General features: G+C 40.9%; 1 protein-coding gene across 1 annotated transcript in view; it reads left to right on the forward strand.

Annotated features, from left to right (window-relative positions):
• The window catches only part of CNTNAP2 (contactin associated protein 2), a 2,300,337-nt gene that overhangs the window by 2,002,242 nt on the left and 279,877 nt on the right, over positions 1 to 18,218 (forward strand). The window lies entirely within an intron of this gene.

Here is an 18,218-nt window from a genome sequence, read left to right on the forward strand (position 1 = left end):
TTAGTTTGCTTAGGATAATGGCCCCCAGCTTCATCTATGTTGCTGCAAAGGACATTATCTCATTCTTATTTATGGCTGTGTAGTATTCCATGATGTATATGTACCACATTTTCTTTGTTTGAGACTAGTAATCTCTGTTATTATAAAACTATGTGTGTGTGTGTGTGTGTGTGTGTGTGTGTGTGTGTGTGTGTGTGTGTAGATAGATAGATAGATAGATAGGTTTTTTTTTTTTTTTTTGGACAGATTCTCACTCACTCTGCCAGCTGGGCTAGAGTGCAGTGGCACTATCTTGGCTCACTGCAACCTCTGCCTCCCGGGTTCAAGTGATTCTCCTGCCTCAGCCTCCCAAGTAGCTGGGATCACAGACATGTGCCACTATGCCTGGCTAATTTTTTATATTTTTAGTAGAGATAGGGTTTCATCATGTTGGCCAGGCTGGTCTCAAACTCCTGACCTCAAGTGATCTGCCTGCCTCCACCTCCCAAAGAACTGGGATTATAGGTATAAGCTACCACCTACAGCCAGCCTATAAAATAATATTTTGGATAGGATAATATTAGAGGTATGAGCAATATGCTGTGGTTACTTAGATGAGGCAACATTTACTTCTGACTGGAGAAGGAGAAAAGTTTCCTTGAAGATGCTAACATTTTAAAAGAGCCACAAAGTAAATGGACAAGGAAGTTTCAGGTTTAGAATGCCAAAGGAAAAAAGCACAGCATCATAGATGGCATGAACACATCAAAAAGGTGTGGCTCCGTCATACACCCATGCTGCGAGGGTTACGGAACATTAGTTACCATTATATCTCCAGGGTCACCACAATGCCTGGCATGTGGTAGGAACTAAATAAGCATTTGTTGAATGAATGAAATGAATGAATGAGGTGCTAGTCTGAATGGAGAGCCCCAGAAAATCTAGGTGGAGAAGCAGATCACCACGACTGAGGTGCTGGCGATCCAAATATAGACAAGGAATAATATGTGGAAAGGTGGAAGGACAGGTCACGGTTAGTGAAATTTTGGAACTCACGATTTCACAGGAAAGCAGTTTGGGCGGTAAGAAGAATGAAAATTGAAATGGAATTTTGTAGGTTGTATCAAAAGGCTGCAGAGAAAGTCAGGGCACTGGGAGGCCAGAGTGGTGTTGCTTGGTCACCTATGTCACTGTTGAGGTCATCAATGGTGAAGACAAGAGGAGAAATGGACAGGGAATCCATAACCCAAACTTTACTGTCCTGGGGTTCAAACAATGACCACAATATGAACGGGGAGAGGATGAGTCATAGGTGGACGCGAAGCCGTTTGAAGACTCTGGAGCCATAGAGTGGAAGAAGTACGGAGAAGGGAAGAATAGGCCAACTGTTCACCTGGCCCCAAGATATGGGCCACTCAGAAAAGGGGTTACAATTCTAAGGGTTGTAAGTTAGGGTCCCCTTAGGGTGGACTGCAATCAGAGGAAGGAAGTGTTTGAAAGTGTTTAATAATACAACAAATAGTGACCATAGAGTCTATTTTTGTTTAACAATTTAAAAGAGATTTTAGTCTGGGCACGGTGGCTCATGCCTATAATCCCAGCACTTTGGGAGGCCGAGGTGGGCAGATTGCTTGAACTCAGGAGTTCGAGACCAGCATGGCCAACATGGCGAAACCCCATTTCTACTAAAAATACAAAAATTAGCTGGGCATGGTGGCACACCCCTGTGATCCCAGCTACTCGGGAGGCTGAGGAACAAGGATCACTTGAATCCAGGAGGCCGAGATTGTACCACTGCACTCCAGCCCAGGTGACAGAGCAAGACCCTATCTCAAAATAAATAAATAAATAAGATTTTAGAGGACATTTGTGAAGGGGATTTTTGGAGGGAAATTTTGAAGGAAAAGCTCACTGAGTAGGTAACATTCAGGAAAAGCAACCAGAAACTGTTGTAATACTTTAACATAAGCTTCCACGTTGCCCAAGTTTGAGATTTTTAAGGTATCAGGATAACTTGGAGGGAATATTTGCATTTAGCAGACATATCTCCACAAAAATGTGGAGGCAGCGGCCTAATGTCCTACTAATCTTAGGAAATAATATGAGGAAAAACTTTCATGTTCAAGATGCAGCCTTCTGCAATATACATGCTCAAGAAAGTCAGAAGAAAATATTCTGCAATATACAGAAACTGATGAGTCAGCAGAAGTAAACTAATGGCAATTTATCTTCCAGTATTTCAAAATTGGAACAACTTTTTATTTTTAAACAGTTTCACTCTTGTAGATGTGAAGAATGTCTAATTCCACTTAACTGGGCTGTTGTTCTGTTGGGGTGTTATTTAGGATGTTTTAAAAAAATATTGTGTTTTTTATTAGTACAAATCAGGTGTTAGCACCTGGATTTTTCATACATATATTATATTTATTTATTTAGAGGCAGGGCCTCTCTGTCGCCAAGCCTGGAGTGCAGTGGTGCAATCTTGGCTCACCATAACCTCCACCTTCTAGACTTAAGTGATCCTCTCACCTCGGCCTCCCGAGTAGCTGGTACCACAGGTGCACGCCACCACACTCGGTTAATTTTTGTATTTTTTGTGGAGACGGGGTTTCGCCATATTGCCCAGGCTGGTCTTGAAACCTGGACTTAAGCGATCCACCCACCTCAGCCTCCCAAAATGCTGGAATTACAATCGTCAGCCACCATGCCGGGCCTCTGGATTTTTCTTTTTAATTATCCAAGCCAACTTGGGTTATCAACATGGATTTAGGAAGAATTTTAGTGTTTCTACTACTTTGCAAGTCTAATTATGGTTTCAATTTATATTCAACATTTGGAATCTGAAAAATGATTCTGACTTGGTCATTACTATACATAAGAAAAAAAACTATTCTCTCCCCAAAAATAAAATTTGAAGACCTGAATATTTAATAACAACACTTGTGATTAAAAAGAAATTCTCTAACTTCTCGATTTAAACCTTTGATTTGAATTACAGACCAAAAAGAAGTTTGGAAGTGTAAACTAAAATGAAATTTGTGCTATATTAAAGCTTTCCATATGATAGCTTTTTGTTCTTAATAAATATTAAAAGATATATAAATAGTTGGTAAATCGATTTAGATTAAATTTATCCAGATTTCTTTGCCAATTACACTGAAGGGACAGTTATTTGAATGTACAGTAGAGGTATCCTAGAGTTATGAAGATGGATTTTAGAATAGAATGTCTTCTGGATATAAAAATATTTCCAGTTACTTTAGAGTTTACTTGTCCACTCATGTCCTGATCTGGAAATTTCCAGAGAAGATTGGGAATTCCTCCTAAGCTGGCCAGACAGAGTGACATCTCTCTACAGATTCTAGAGTTCTGCCTCTCTCCCACTACACTTCAGAGGTGGCTCTGAAAGACCACCCAGGCCTCCTGACCGGCCCTCTCACGTGGCAGCTGCTATGGGTGCCACATAACCGCAGTCTCTCCACATCGCCTTTCCTCCCCATCGTGGAGGGTACCTTCCTGGTACCAGGAAGGATTCTTCCATTTGAAGATACAACTGCCTTCTTGGTAATAATTCCTTTGCCTTGGGCCCAGATCCTGGATTCCAAGTAACCAAGGGCAGGCTACTTCCAGTCACACCCAAAGAGATGGCTTGTCCCTCGGCTGGGGCTCAACTTCTGCTTTGGAAACCAGCTGAAGTCCAGGACATAGGCTCCCCAAGACCTCACTAGAGATCTGGTGTCCTTAGACTCTCCCTATTAAACTCCAGCTTATTTACATAGTCAGGGGCATTTTAGGACAATAAACAGAAAGTAAACATCAGAGGCAGGATTTCCTCAAAGACATTACATTGTACATACATGACGGTATGTCCTGATTTCTTTCATGCGATGCTCGAAAATAACCTAAGTAATCCACATAGATTACTGCAGAGAAGCCAGAAGAGTAACTATTCCTGGGGATAGCTGATGTCAACTAGGACGGGGTGCAAAGGAACTTTCTGGGTGGTAGAAATAGTCTTTATCTTAATGCAAGGAATGATTGCATATGTAAAAATGTATCCAGCTGTGCATTAAGATATGCACATTTTACAGTGTATAAATTACAGCTGAATGGAAAAGTAGAAAAAGAGAAAAACTCTGCTCTGAGAAAATCTTGAATGACAAAAAAGTTAATAAATCACTCAATTTTTCAACTACACTGAGAGAGACCAGGATTCTAAGCTGACTGACCATAGACCAGTCCTTGAACCTCTCCAGACTTTATCCTATCCACTTGTAAAACAAGAAGGTTGAACAAGATGATATTTAAGGTCTCGTCTACCATGAACAATTCGGCAAACCTGCCAGAGACCATCAGCATCCAGTGTGGCTTACCACCTCCCAACCTAAGTGAACTCATAGCCAAGCAGCACCTTAACTTTTCATGCCAGGGTTCTCAGTTCTCCTAAGGATGATGGGGGGAGGGATGGGCCACAATAAAACACATCTGCTTCCAGTAATTCCAGTCAGCATATATGCTTTCACCAAACGTAGTCAGGAGATCTCCTAACATTATTGCCACCTAATTGTAAATGCTAACTAAGGAGCCATCAGAATGGCCCACGATACCTCAAGCTCAACATATCGAAACTGAAATCCATCATTTTCACCCAAAAGCCCCCTTCTGTGCTCCCACTTAGTTAATGTCATGGCCATCTTCTTCATTATTCAAATTAGAAAACTCAATGTCCTATTTAAAGTTTTACTAACCTCCCCATAGGGGTAGACTGTTTTATCTTGATAGAACACTGCATTTTTAATATAAAGAAATGCTATTCTTCCTGTAAGCCATCATACCAGAACAATGCCACAGAAAGCATCAATTCCTACTAGTCATAAAAGGCAGCTGGAATATAGATGTGAAGATGATGAAATCATACCAAATGTCTCTACCTCCCAGGATGGCTTTGCTAGTTGAAATCCCTGGATTCTGGATTCAGACAGGCTCGTAATTTGACTCCCTCACTCCAGTCCCTCTATCCTGATAACCACCCTCCCTAGTGAGGCCAAATTTCTACAGATCTGGTCCAGTTACTCCTTTCCTTACAGACCACCATGATTCCCCCTGTGCCTTATAAGACAAAGTACAATCCCAAGCTTGGTAAGTGATTTACGGCTTAATTTTCAAGTTTTTTTCCCCCACTCCATACAAGCTTTGCCCCTCACCCACCAGCACCATGTGCCACAGCTTCAGCTATGTCCAGCTACTGATATTCCCTGGACACCATTACAGTTTCCTAAGACTGACTACGTGTCTGTCTGTTCCGGAATTGCTTCCCCTTCATTGAAATCCTGCCCACACAAATTTTTTTTATCATTTTTGCATCTTGATTTATAATATAAAAAATAAGACAGAAGTCTTCATTTCCCCAAAAATACCAAAATTTTTACAAGACAATTCATTAGGTGCATTGCCTGGAAAGTAGCAGGCATCCTCATTAGTCAGCATCTTCACATAGCATTTGTCTGAATGGAGTAGTTTATCATTACTCCAAAGACATATTGAAGTTTCATTAACATTTTTTGATGTAATTTTTCTTCTATCTCACTCTCTTGGAGTCTAACGTTTTCTTTTTTATTTTCTTTTTCTTCTTCTTTTTTTTTTTTTTTTTTTGAGACAGAGTCTCTGTTGCCCAGGCCAGAGTGCAGTGGCGCAATCTCAGCAGCTCACCACAACCTCCGCCTCCTGGGTTCAAGCAATTCTCCTGCCTTGGCCTCCCGAGTAGCTGGGACTACAGGCTCACGCCACCACGCCTGGCTAATTTTTGTATTTTTAGTAGAGACAGGTTTTCACTGTGTTGGCCAGGATGGTCTCAAACTCCTGACCTTGTGATCTGCCTGCCTTGACCTACCAACGTGCTGGGATTACAGGCATAAGCCACCACGCCCTGCCAACACTTTCCATATTATTTACTCTATGTGGTAGTTCATGAAAGCTTTCCCTTCTAAAAGATGGCCTATTAAAGTGTCAAAAAGACCAACAACTAGAATTGGCCTGCCTATGGCCATCTGTAAGACAACAGACCCTCTAAGAGAAGAAATCAAAGAAGCTTGAATTCACACATTCTGAGACAGACGGAAGAAAGATATGCTATTATTGCTGGATAATGAACACATGGATTTATGAGAAAAGCAGAAATATATATGAAAAATTTAAATTATAATAAGGTTAGAGACTTTCCATCTGCCATTCTAGGAGCTAACAGTATCTCCATAGGCTTGATATTTTTATAAAAACAAATGCTTCAAGAAAAGAGTTAACAGTCAGTCAGTGTGTGTTGCTAATGCTGGAGAATTGATTCAACTAAGGATGACACTTGGGACCAATTAATTCAAAGCTGGCTTTAAAAAAAAAGTAGATACAATAAATCAGGGAGTAGAGCTTCATTTAAATATAGTGAGGTACTGGGATATATTACTTGAAAAAGCTCAGAACCAAAGGCTGTCTCAAAAGGCCAAAGACAACTAGAAGTAAAACAAGTGCTAGGTTTCTATAAGCTATCAAACACTGAAATCAAAACCATGTAAGAAAACACTGGCCAATTGGATGTCAACTGGAAAATTTATACAAAGTTGTTAATTTGTACTTGTATCCCCTCAATCTATAAAAATTTTAAAACATGTTTTAAAGCAACAAGAAATAAAAACAGTTTGTTATAAATGAAAATTTTCAGGGAGTTATCTTTCTCAAGATGCATTTTACTGAAATTACAAGACAATTTTTAATAGCAATCAAGTAGGAACCTTGAGGAGAAATGGGGAAACGTAAAGACTTACATGAAATCTTATACAGGAGTGTGGTCACAGTAAAAATATATCTTCTTAAAAAAGACGTTTCTATTTCTTTAGTATTGCTGTTTTACCTTTAATTTTTTAATTTTTTTTTTTTTTTTTAGTTTAGGTACTTCTCAATTTATAAGGGGATTGTGCTCTAGAAGTTTCTGATCTAGTTGTTCAGAACCTGAAATGTATTTTAATGTAGACACCGCATTGTATATAGCACTCACATTCCATAGCTAACCGTAAAGAGCTCTGCTGTTGCTGTAGTTGAGTGTTGATTCAAGCTACACAGGACAGGCTGAGATCTGGGTCCTGGCTTTTGGAGGCCATGAGATGTAGGATAGAAACGTTGAAGAACAAAAAGAATTGTTTCTTGTATTTCTGAAGGTCAAGCTTGAGCATGACAAACTTCTCCACAGGGAAAGTTTTTATTTGCCTTTTTGATAGTCAAATCACGGTCCTGCCTCTCCTTTTGTTGGGAGCCTCATTTTGGTGGGTTAGTAAAGGGAACATCTCCAACATTCATAGGAGCATTTGTTTAAAGGGCTCCCACGTGGCTTCCAGCCACTTCTCTCCACTCTGAAACTTCTATGAATTAGAGAATCCCCCTAATTCATTCAAATATATTACGGCCTATATTTTTTTAATATTACAATGTTCTGACACAGTTGGGTATTGAAAATAGAGTAAAACCACTACACCACAATTATCCCTTCATCCCTGATGAACATCCTCTTGTCCATTTTTTTAATCATACGAATAAATGAAAAAAATGTGATAAGGTCATAAGAGAGTTAGGAACATTATGTAATCTTCTTTAAAAATAAGATAAGCTGCTCTACCCAGTAAAACCCTAGGTTTCTGCAGCCATATGACAGTCTGATATGCATGCTATGGTCGGTCACGGTGGCTCATGCCTGTAGTCCAGTACTTTGGAAGGCCGAGGCAGGCAGATAGCCTGAGGCCACGAGATCTAGACCAGCCTGGCCAACATGGTGAAACCCTGCCTCTACTAAAAATACAAAAATTAGCTGGGCATGGTGGCGTGCGCCTGTAATCCCAACTACTCAGGAGGCTGAGGCAGGAGAATCGCTTGAACCTGGGAGGTGGAGGTTGCAGTAAGCTGAGATCGCACCACTGCACTCCAGCCTGGGTGACAGAATGAGAATCTGTCTCAAATAAAGTAATAATAATAATAAAATGCATGCTATGCTCTGGTCCATGAAGACCTTCCACACAGTGATTTAGAGGTTCAGACTCCTTTTCTCTGTGGTTCCACCTTCGTCTAGAGCCCGGGAAGTCTAGCTGGCAAAGAGAGAAAGGGAGGATAGAGAAGCATTCTCTCTTCTTGACCACACTGAACCAGCGTGAACACATTCCTTGCCCTCCTCCCTTTGGTAAGAGCTAGTCACATGTCTCCACCTGGATGCACAGGGACCAGGAAGGCAGTTACTGGCTGGGTAGCAGCTTTGCGGGAGTGATGATGAAAAGGGCAAAGAAACCTTCCGTGAATGGTTAGTGATCTCTTTTACAGGTACTATGACACCAAAAAGGAGTAAACTTTAAAGACACCAAGGTAAGTTTCCAGGAGATGCAGCATTTGATTTGCATTGAAGGATGACAGGCAAAAATGAGATGAGGGCATTTTTCTGGAGAGAAAACAGCATAGGCAAATGCAGGTGGGGGAGGAAGACCGTGCAACACGGAAGCAATTGAAAGGAATAAAGCCGAAGCCCAAGGACCTCTTCAAAGATACCTCTCTCTAGAGAAATGACCCACCGCCTATCTGTTAAGAGTTTGACAAATGAAATCTGGCTGAACCTCAGGCCTTGTCGGAAATTAGTCATTTTGCTTGCCTTTGCGGATGGTGTTAAAATGATCAAATTTGGTTTTCTGCATCTCTGAGTTTGATTCCTCTGATGAGAACTGATGCGAATGCCAAATGACTTTTTATGAAGAGTGGTTGATATTTAGTATTCTACAGAGTCTTTCTGGGTAAGTGTAACCAGAGCCAGTGAATAATAGAAGCAGTGTATATCTGTCAAGTGTAATTATAACACTGAATTATGCTCATCCTGCATTCCGGTTCCTGTATACATTAGTTTAAACATCAGAACATGCTGGCATTTCAGACCTGTGAGGATTTTACTTTGAAAAATAGCATGCCCTTGTTTTTAGCCATTTTTAACAGGAAAAAAGAACTTATATCTTGTTCAAAATTATTTTATGGTAAAGTTTGACCACTCTGTTTTTTAAAAAAATCTTCTCAAGTTTCTAAAAATAGGGAAGAAATGAGGAATATTTCAGTCTAGTTTTAAATGCCCTCTAATTTTCTGTATTTAAATAAAATCGTATACAATAAAATCATATCTTATTTTGATAAACTGATCTTTCTGATTAAATAGTTGTTAAAGTTACAGAATAGAGTTGCTTATAAAGTCACCAATCTTTGCCAGAGAAAGTGGAAATTATCAGATTGTAACTTTAAAATTATGCAAGTATTGTTTATCGTTGAATGATTTAAAAATTCAGAGCAGCAAAAAGGACAAAACAAAAATTCAGCTGTAATCCCATATTCCAATATATTTAAATTATCATTTTGGTGTCTATATTTCTGAACATTTTTCTATGCATTTATATATACTTTTTTTACAAAAATGAGATCATAGGGTACATACTGTTTTGTAACCTACTTTTTTATGTAATAATATTTTAAGAACACATTTTCATGTCATTTTTCTTAAGACTCCATAACAATATTTTTTTTTTCAACTGAGAACAAGGACAATATCAGAATCTCCAAGAGGGCATGTGTAGTTTGAAAACTTATAATTTTATATTTAGAAAGAAAACCCAAAAATAGCTATTGTTGTGGTAATATAACCTACAGAATATAAAGCATAGAAATTTCCAATTGGCTGGTCAGATGTTTATCTGGGATCTTCTGAGGTTTGTTATATTACCATTAGCCTCCTACATGGGGCATGATTAGGTTACTATGTCAACAAATGGGAGCACAGATTTTGAAAGACTGTGAAATACAGCGCCTCAACTGCCAAGCATTCCATTTAACCCACAGTCCCTTGCTGTTGGGCTTAACTTTTGAAAGATAAATTTCCAGACATTCTGATCCACTGGCTTCTGGTTGCTCATTCCCAATCATAACATATGATAGTCTACTATCTATTTTAAGTACGTGGTATGCGATTGCTTTTTATCACATACTCACATATCACAGCCTCAAGCTGCAGGGCAGCTCAAATGATGAAAGTGGAAGACAGGCCGGGTGCGGTGGCTCATGCCTGTAATCCCAGCACTTTGAGAGGCCGAGGCAGGTGGATCACCTGAGGTCAGGAGCTCCAGAAAAACCTGGTCAACATGGCAAAACCCTGTCTCTACTAAAAATTAAAAAAATAGCTGGGTGTGGTGGCAGGTGCGTGTAATCCCAGCTACTCGGGAGGCTGAGGCAGGAGAATAGTTTGAACCTGGGGGGCGGAGGTTGCAGTGAGCCAAGATAGTGCCACTGCACTCCAGCATGGGTGGCAGAGTGAGAAGAAGAGAAGAGAGCAGAGGGGAGGGGAGGGGGGGAAGGGAGGGATGGGGAAGGAAGGAGGGAGGGAGGGAGGAAACAAGGAAACCACATTGGAAGGAGGAAGGAAGGAAACAAACCACACTGGGAAGAGAGGAAGGAAGGAAGGAAGGGAGGGGAAGGGAAGGGAGGGGAAGGGAGAGGGAGGGGGAGGGGGAAGGAATGGAGGGAACGGAGGGAGGAAGGGAGGGAAGGGAGGGAGGGAGGGAGGAAGGAAAGAAGGAAGGAAGGAAATAAACAAACAAGGAAACCACATTGGGAAATCCAAGCAAGGATGGGCTCAGCAGGTCACATGGTTTGGATATTTGTCCCTCCAAATTTCATGTTGAAGTGTGACTCCCGATGTTGGAGGTGGGAACCTAGTGGACAGTATTTGGGTCATGGGGGCGGATCCTTCATGAATGGCTTGGTGCTCTTCCCATGGTAATGAGTTCATGTGAGATCTGGTTGTTTTAAAGAGCTTGGCACCTCCTCCTCCTCTCTCTCGCTTCCTCTCTTGCCTTGTGATGTGCTGCTGTTCCTTCACCTTCCGTCATGAGCATAAGCTTCTGAGGCCCTCTCTAGAAGTCGATGCCAGCACTATCTATGCTCATATAGCCTGCAGCGCCAAGAGTCAAATAAACCTCTTTTCTTTATAAATTACCCAGCCCTAAGTATTTCTTTATAGCAAGGCAAAATGGACTAGAACAGCTGGACAGTACTGCTAACCGATGACCCTATCCCCAAAGCTGTTTCCATTCATTCTCTTTGTTGAGAGTATGTCAAACCATCCCAGGATGGAGGCTGGAGACGAGTTTAACCCCACCTGCAACTGTTCTCTCGATGGAGCTACTCTACAGAAAAATCATGTTCCATTAGTTCACTAAATCACAACAAAAGTAAATGTACTTGTTTGAACATTGTACAAACTAGTCCTAAAAGGGTTCTCACATATTTTATATGCGTAGTCTTTAGGGAGGCAAAAATTTTTTATGCAATCTATACAAGAAAGTTATATTTTCAGCTGTTATCCAAAACAAAGGAAGCGTACTCTGTGAAAAATTGGTATTATTGTTTAACAATATCCATTTCCAGAGGAATGCTTTTCTTAAGTAGAAGTTGGCTTACACAACCATAAGGGATGCTGTGAAGTGATTTCTGTCATTTTTCATACATGGAAACATATGAACTCAAGGGTCTACTAACTCTTCTACAACTTTAAAGGAGCACTTATCCTGGGATACTTTCAAACCTGAGATTCTGAGATTCTGTATTTTTAATATTCAACCCTTAGTTTCCTCATTTCTAATATTCATTACTAAGTAGACGATAAAGATCAAGTTAAGCATAGCTTCAGAAAAACTAACAAAATAATTTAAATTGGTTATGCATCTCTTGTGACGATTCTAAGGCAAAAGGCACTTTTATAGAAGTCTTTCACACTTTAAGAAAGCTTGCTATATAGAAAATGATTCAGTTGGGCACAGTGGCTCACGCCTGTAATCCCAGCACTTTGGGAGGCTGAGGCGGGTGGATCACCTGAGTTCAGGAGTTCGAGACCAGCCTGGCCAACATGGCAAAACCCCATCTCTACTAAAAATACAAAAGAATTAGCCAGATGTGGTGGCGCATGCCTGTGGTCCCAGCCACTCAGGAGGTTGAGGCAGGAGAATAATTTAAACCAGGGAGGTGGAGGCTGCAGTGAGCTGAGATCACACCATTGCACTCCAGCCTGGGCAACAGAGCAAAAGTCTATCTCAGAAAAAAAAGGAAGGAAGGAAGGAAGGAAGGAAGGAAGGAAGGAAGGAAGGAAGGTTCTCCTTTCCTCTCTAATGTCTCTCCATTCCCATTTAAAGTCTCTGTTGATCTGCAGCATAATTTTACTTTTTTCTCCAGTATTTGTCCAATACTGCAAATGCACTGTAGTTGAAGAGAATCTGGTGTTGTAATGGAAAACAGAATCAATCTCTTTTTATACTCTGAGCCTATAGCATGTAGTATATATGTCCTCATTTGGCACTTTTTAATTTTCATTACAGAGATCTTCTCTGAAGTCGTATCAAGGTGACACTGAAAGGATTTGATAGAAAGGAAACAATTTGTGGCAAAACAGAGAGAGAAAAATACTACCTGTGATACAACCTACAGGCAGAGTCACAAGTCAGTCCACAGAAACCAGAAAACAGACGTCCCCTTGGCTGCTTTCCTTCTGATAGACTTATCTAAAGCTCTCACTAGCAAGCATGCTCCTTCCAAAGCCATAGCCTTTCATCCTCAGAGTTCATCTTTGGCTTTTCCTCATTATCAGTGTCCCTATCCAGAAAGCCATGCATAGCACAGTTATTTAGAAGGCACAATTAATTGACTTGTATGCTGTCTCCTTGTAAGCTTCAGCTTGGTCTGTGTCGAAACTTGTCAGCTTTTCCCCCAATTCATGTTGTTTCAACCTGCAGTTTTATTACCTCCTTTGGATGCCAAATTCTCCTTTCCCCTTGAACTCTCCAAAGCCATGTATTTTGATGAACTGGCTCTCTCTGACATCACCTCAAACCAACTTAATAAATCACCCCTAGTCTTCTACCAAAGCACATTTCCTTAAATGAGTTTTCTCATTTTGCCGCACAACCTGAATATGGTCAGAAGAAACACTTCTTTGAAGTCCATCCCCTCCTCAATCTGCTCTCCTCTTCATCTCTAGGGGATCCTTAGGTATAAGTTTCAGAGTTTCTCTAAAGCAGCTTCTGGGTTTCCCTTTATTACAACACTCTATCCCCAGAGTAACCATCTGGGACCTTTATCTATTCTTCCAAACTGGGCACTGTCTGTCCAATGAACAGCTGTGCTCTTTCCAAACAAGAGGGTATTTAAAACCCAACTGCAAGTCCTACATGGGGTACAGGGGATTGTTGCCAGCCACATATCATTTTGGAACTATTTTTGCCTTCTTTCTTTTTAAATCATATAGGCCTATTAATATTCAAGGAGTTATTCTCAAAAGGTGGTTAAATGCATAGAAAAACTAAAATTAGAAGAGCTTTGCATTTTAAAGACAGCTTTCTGTTTTTGTATGGCCAATGGTATCTCCCTTTTGCTTCCTTTTCTCTGTGGATGTCTTTGTTGGTGAAGTCATTTTTAACCATAATAAAAAGCTTAAAGGCCAAAATACATAAAGAGAAATACTTCTTATACTCAAGAGGTTATCGAGATACCAGAGATTTTAAAATGAGTTCGTAACATTGATTCCTAAGCTCCAGGCATTTCCTTGAAGAATTTCCAGAAGACTTCAAATAAATTTTTCTTGCCAATGTTCATTTTCAGATGTGTTTAACACCAAGTTTTCTGGTGTGAATATGCATTATATGACTCTAAAAATCTCTACATTCAGAAACTAAAACTATACTAAAAGAAAAATAGGTCATTTTTTATTTCCTTCATAATATGACAGGCAATACAGTAGTTAGGAAAACTAAAGCTCTATATCTAGTCATTACGGGATTTTAGTGTCTCTCAGCCTCAGTTTCCTGACTAATCAGTGAGGGTGGGCTCAGGGGTCGAAGTCTATTCACTGAAGCTTTTAGGTCTTAACATTATTGGATTCAATCACATACTTCTTTTTTTTTGAGACAGAGCCTCACACTGTTGCCTGGTCTGGAGTGCAATGGCGTGATCTCGGCTCACTGCAACCTCCGGCTCACTGCAACCTCCGCCTCCCGGGTCAAGTGATTCTCCTGCCTCAGCCTCCCAAGTAGCTGGGATTACAGGCACCCTCTATCATGCCCAGCTAATTTTTTGTATTTCTAGTAGAGATGGGGTTTCACTATGTTGGCCAGGCTGGTCTCAAACTCCTGACCTCATGATCCACCTGCCTCGGCCTCCCAAAGTGCTGGGATTACAGGCATGAGCCATCGTGCTCAGCCTCAATCACATACTTCTAAGCTGATGTGATTGTTTCTGTTTTTGTGGAGTTAGAACCAGTTGCAAATTTAGAGAGACCACATTCCCCATAAGACTGCATATGCTTCTGACACCAATTGCAAGTTCAGAAGTTCCCCAAACCACCCCCAGGTTTGATAGTTCTGTAGAAGGACTCACAGAATTCACTGAATTCTGCTGCTGAAGGCTGCTATACTCATGCTGCATTATGGGTGAAGAATGCACATGAAAATCAGACAGGGGTAGAAGCACAGATGGCAGAGTCCAGGAACAGTACCAGATGCTGAGTTTACAGTCAACCTCTCTATACAGATTCAGGAGCACATTTCTTTCCTGGAACGGGTGTGTAACAATTTGCATGGGGTATTGCCAATGAGGGAAGCTTCCTGACCCTCCATGTTCAGAGTCTTTACTGAGACTCCGTTATATAGGAATGATTGATTGCCCACATGGCTGACCTCAGTTTCCAGCCCCTCAGAAGGCTGGAGAATATAAGCCAAAGCCCCACACCCTTCATCACATTGTTGGTCAATCTGGCATGGTCAGGGCCCATCTTTTTTCTTTTTCTTTTTTTTTTTTTTTGAGACAGAGTTTCGCTCTTGTTGCCCAGGCTGGAGTGTGCAATGGCACCATCTCGGCTCACCACAACCTCTACCTCCCAGGTTCATGCGATTCTCTTGCCTCAGCCTCCCAAGTAGCCAGATTACAGGCACCTGCCACCACGCCCAGCTAATTTTGTATTTTTAGTAGGGATGGCATTTCTCCATGTTGGTCAGGCTGGTCTCGAACTCCTGACCTCAGGTGATCCACCCGCCTCAGCATCCCAAAGTGCTGGGATTACAGGCATGAGCCACCACACCCAGCCCAGGCCCCATCTTAAATGCCATCTGGTGTGGCCCTACCCCTAAAACACAATGTTAGACTATCCGGAATAACCCAAGGCTCCCAGGCAAATGAAGACATGCTTACCAGGCAGGACATCCCAAGGGCTTAGATATTACCTTCCCAAAGCCAAAGGCAAGGGCCAGACCTCTTGAGGGCAAGGCTAAATTCTCTATTACACAGTTCTGAAAATCTCTGTGATGAGGACAAGAAAGCAAAGATTCCTAGGACTTACTACTAGAAGGAAACCTGAAACTCCTAATGTTTCTTAAAGTAAGATTCCAGGACCACTTGCATCAGAATCACCTGGCATTAACAAAATGCAGACTCCAAAGCCCCACCCCAAACCTACTGAATCAGATTCTCTGTAACAGAAGCATTGGAATATGCATTTTAAGCATTTTCCTTTAGCAGTTTTTTATGTAGGCCAAAACTTGAGAAATGTAATTAAGATCCAAGGTCCTCATTCCTACAAGTAGAGTGAAACTAGCATGCAATAAAGCAAAGGGAGAAAATTCTGCTTCTTATTCCACTGCTGAGTTTATCTTGGGCAAGCCATTAGTCCTCAAACATCATATGTTTGAAAATAACGTTTAGCTACATTTGTTTTAAACAGACATAACTAATGTAGCATGCTCTTAGACTGAGAAAATATTCATTGAGTTACTTTGTGCTCTTGGGAAAGATGCTTGTGGAATACAAGATGGAACTCCATCTAGTTCAGCTGGCCTTGGGAAAATGAGTGGATTTCTCTTTTCAGAGTATCCATGTGATCACTGTTGCCCTCCTAGGCAGGAGTAGTTTCTATTCATCCTTTCATTCATTCACAAATTGGTATCTACTGTGTGGTAGGCAATGTTCTCGGTGCTGAGGAGAGAACAATGAACAAAACAGAAAATGCCTCTGCCTTCCTGAGGCCAGGACCACATATATATTATTCCAGATAGTGATACATGCTATGCAGACTTTTTAAAAATCAGGATTAAAGGGGAAAGGACAGTGAGAGCGAAGTTTGTTATTTAACATAGAATGTTTAGGGATGGAGTTTCTAATATGATGACTTGTGAACAGAGAAGTAAACTCTCAGCCACAGAGTTATTTGGGTAAAGTGAACAGCAAGTTCTAAGGCCCTGGGGCAGGAGCAGTTTCACATGTTGTGAAGGAGAAAGTCCTATGTGGTGGAATTAGAGGAAGACTAAGAGGAGTGGAAATAGATATGTGGGGAGTACAGACATCTCTTGCAAGGAATTTGGAAACAAAAGGGTGCATAGAAATGAAATGGTAACTTTTGGGATAGATAAGGTCAAAAGAAAGGTTTTATAGTGCCAGTGGTTGTTAAGAGTAGGGATACGTCTGTGTGTGTGTGTGTGTGTGTGTGTGTGTGTGTGTGTAACAACCCAGTTGTAGAGGGAGGGGAGAATTGTCAGAGTGGTGTCCTTGAGCTGGTAGGAAGGATGGCATCCCGTGTATAGGTGCAGCAGTTGGCCTTGAATTAGGAACATAGATGAACTCTTTACTTCTTTCTCCTTATCTCTCTGATTCCCATGGCGACCTTATTTTCAGCCTTCCTGCCTCTTCTCATGACCCTTTCATGTTAAATAAATCCTTTTATCTTCTGATGTACAGTTAGTACTTCATTCAGAAAAAAAAATACAGGAGACAAAAAAAGATATTGATAACACCGTTCACCATAGAGTGAGGCTGAAATATCTGTTCTACCAATTACCAGTTTTGTTGTATGAGTCAAATGAGATTTATTGTACAGAAGATCCCCCAGGAAGCTGCCACCCCTCGAACCTTATTTTAGAATGGAAAAAAACGTATCATTACCAAAACTAAACAGTGTTAGCTGGTCTGCCCATCATGCTCATGCTGTATAACTTTCCTTCTCTTTTCTCTTATCCTGTTCTGTATTGAATGGCCAAATTTTTTCTGCTACTTCAACTGAAACTGTGGTCTAATATCTAAATGCTCCCTCACCTGCTGAGAAAACTTAGAGCCAAAAACACCTGGTATTGGTCAGTTGTTAAATTTATCGCTCAATATACTAAGCCTGGAGTGATTCGTTGAGTTAGAATGAGAGCAAATAGTGCCACCTGCTGGAATTACACTTGGAAGGGGAAGCGTGAACATGCCAAGAGCTCTCCATGGTTTTGTCCCAATCATTACTTTAAGCCTTTCAGATGAAGTCATGAGCCTGCTTTATTAGAAAGTAATTTCTTCCACCTATATTCTTTTCTGATGGCAATATGCCACCTTATGTATTTCTCTTTTAGTATTTCTCTTTTCTCCCTGTAATGATTCAGTATCTAAAATTACCATTAAGACCAGCTGTATTTCATTTTATTTCTCTTAGAATCTCTTGAAAAATTATAGAATGTTGCCATTTGAAAGAACTTTAGAGGTTCTCCGTAGTTTCAAACACATTTTGGACACAGGAACTTTTGGGAAACTATGGATATAATCCTCACTTTGGACCTCAAACTGAGGCCTGAAGCATGAAAAGTGAAAAGACCAAACAGCTGAGGCTCTATATCAGTTAAGATGCTTTCAGTTACAATAAAAATGGCTTGAGCAATAACATAACAGCATATCTCACATAAGAAATCCTAAGGTAGATGGCTCTGGGATTAATTTAAAAGTTGAATAGACCAGGTGTGGTGGCTCATGCCTGTAATCCTAGCACGTTGGCAGTCTGAGATGGGTGGATAGCTTGAGCCCACGATTTCGAGATGAGCCTGGGCAACATGGCAAAACCCCATCTCTACAAAAAATACAAAAATTAGCTAGGCGTGGTGGTGTACTCCTGTAATCTCAGCTACTTGGGAGGCTGAGGTGGGAGAATCATCTGAGCCCAGGAGGTCAAGGCTGCAGTCAGCTATGATCACACTGCCACACTGCAGCCTGGATGACAGAAAAGACCCTGTCTCAAAAAATACAAATAAAGAATTTTTAAAAGTTGAACAATGTCAGCCATGACCCAGGCTCATCCTCTGTCCTCTCTGTCCTCTGTATCTCTGACATTTGTGAGGCAGCTC

This window comes from Pan troglodytes, chromosome 6 (assembly GCF_028858775.2).
Source record: "Pan troglodytes isolate AG18354 chromosome 6, NHGRI_mPanTro3-v2.0_pri, whole genome shotgun sequence".
Taxonomy (NCBI): Eukaryota; Metazoa; Chordata; class Mammalia; order Primates; family Hominidae; genus Pan; species Pan troglodytes.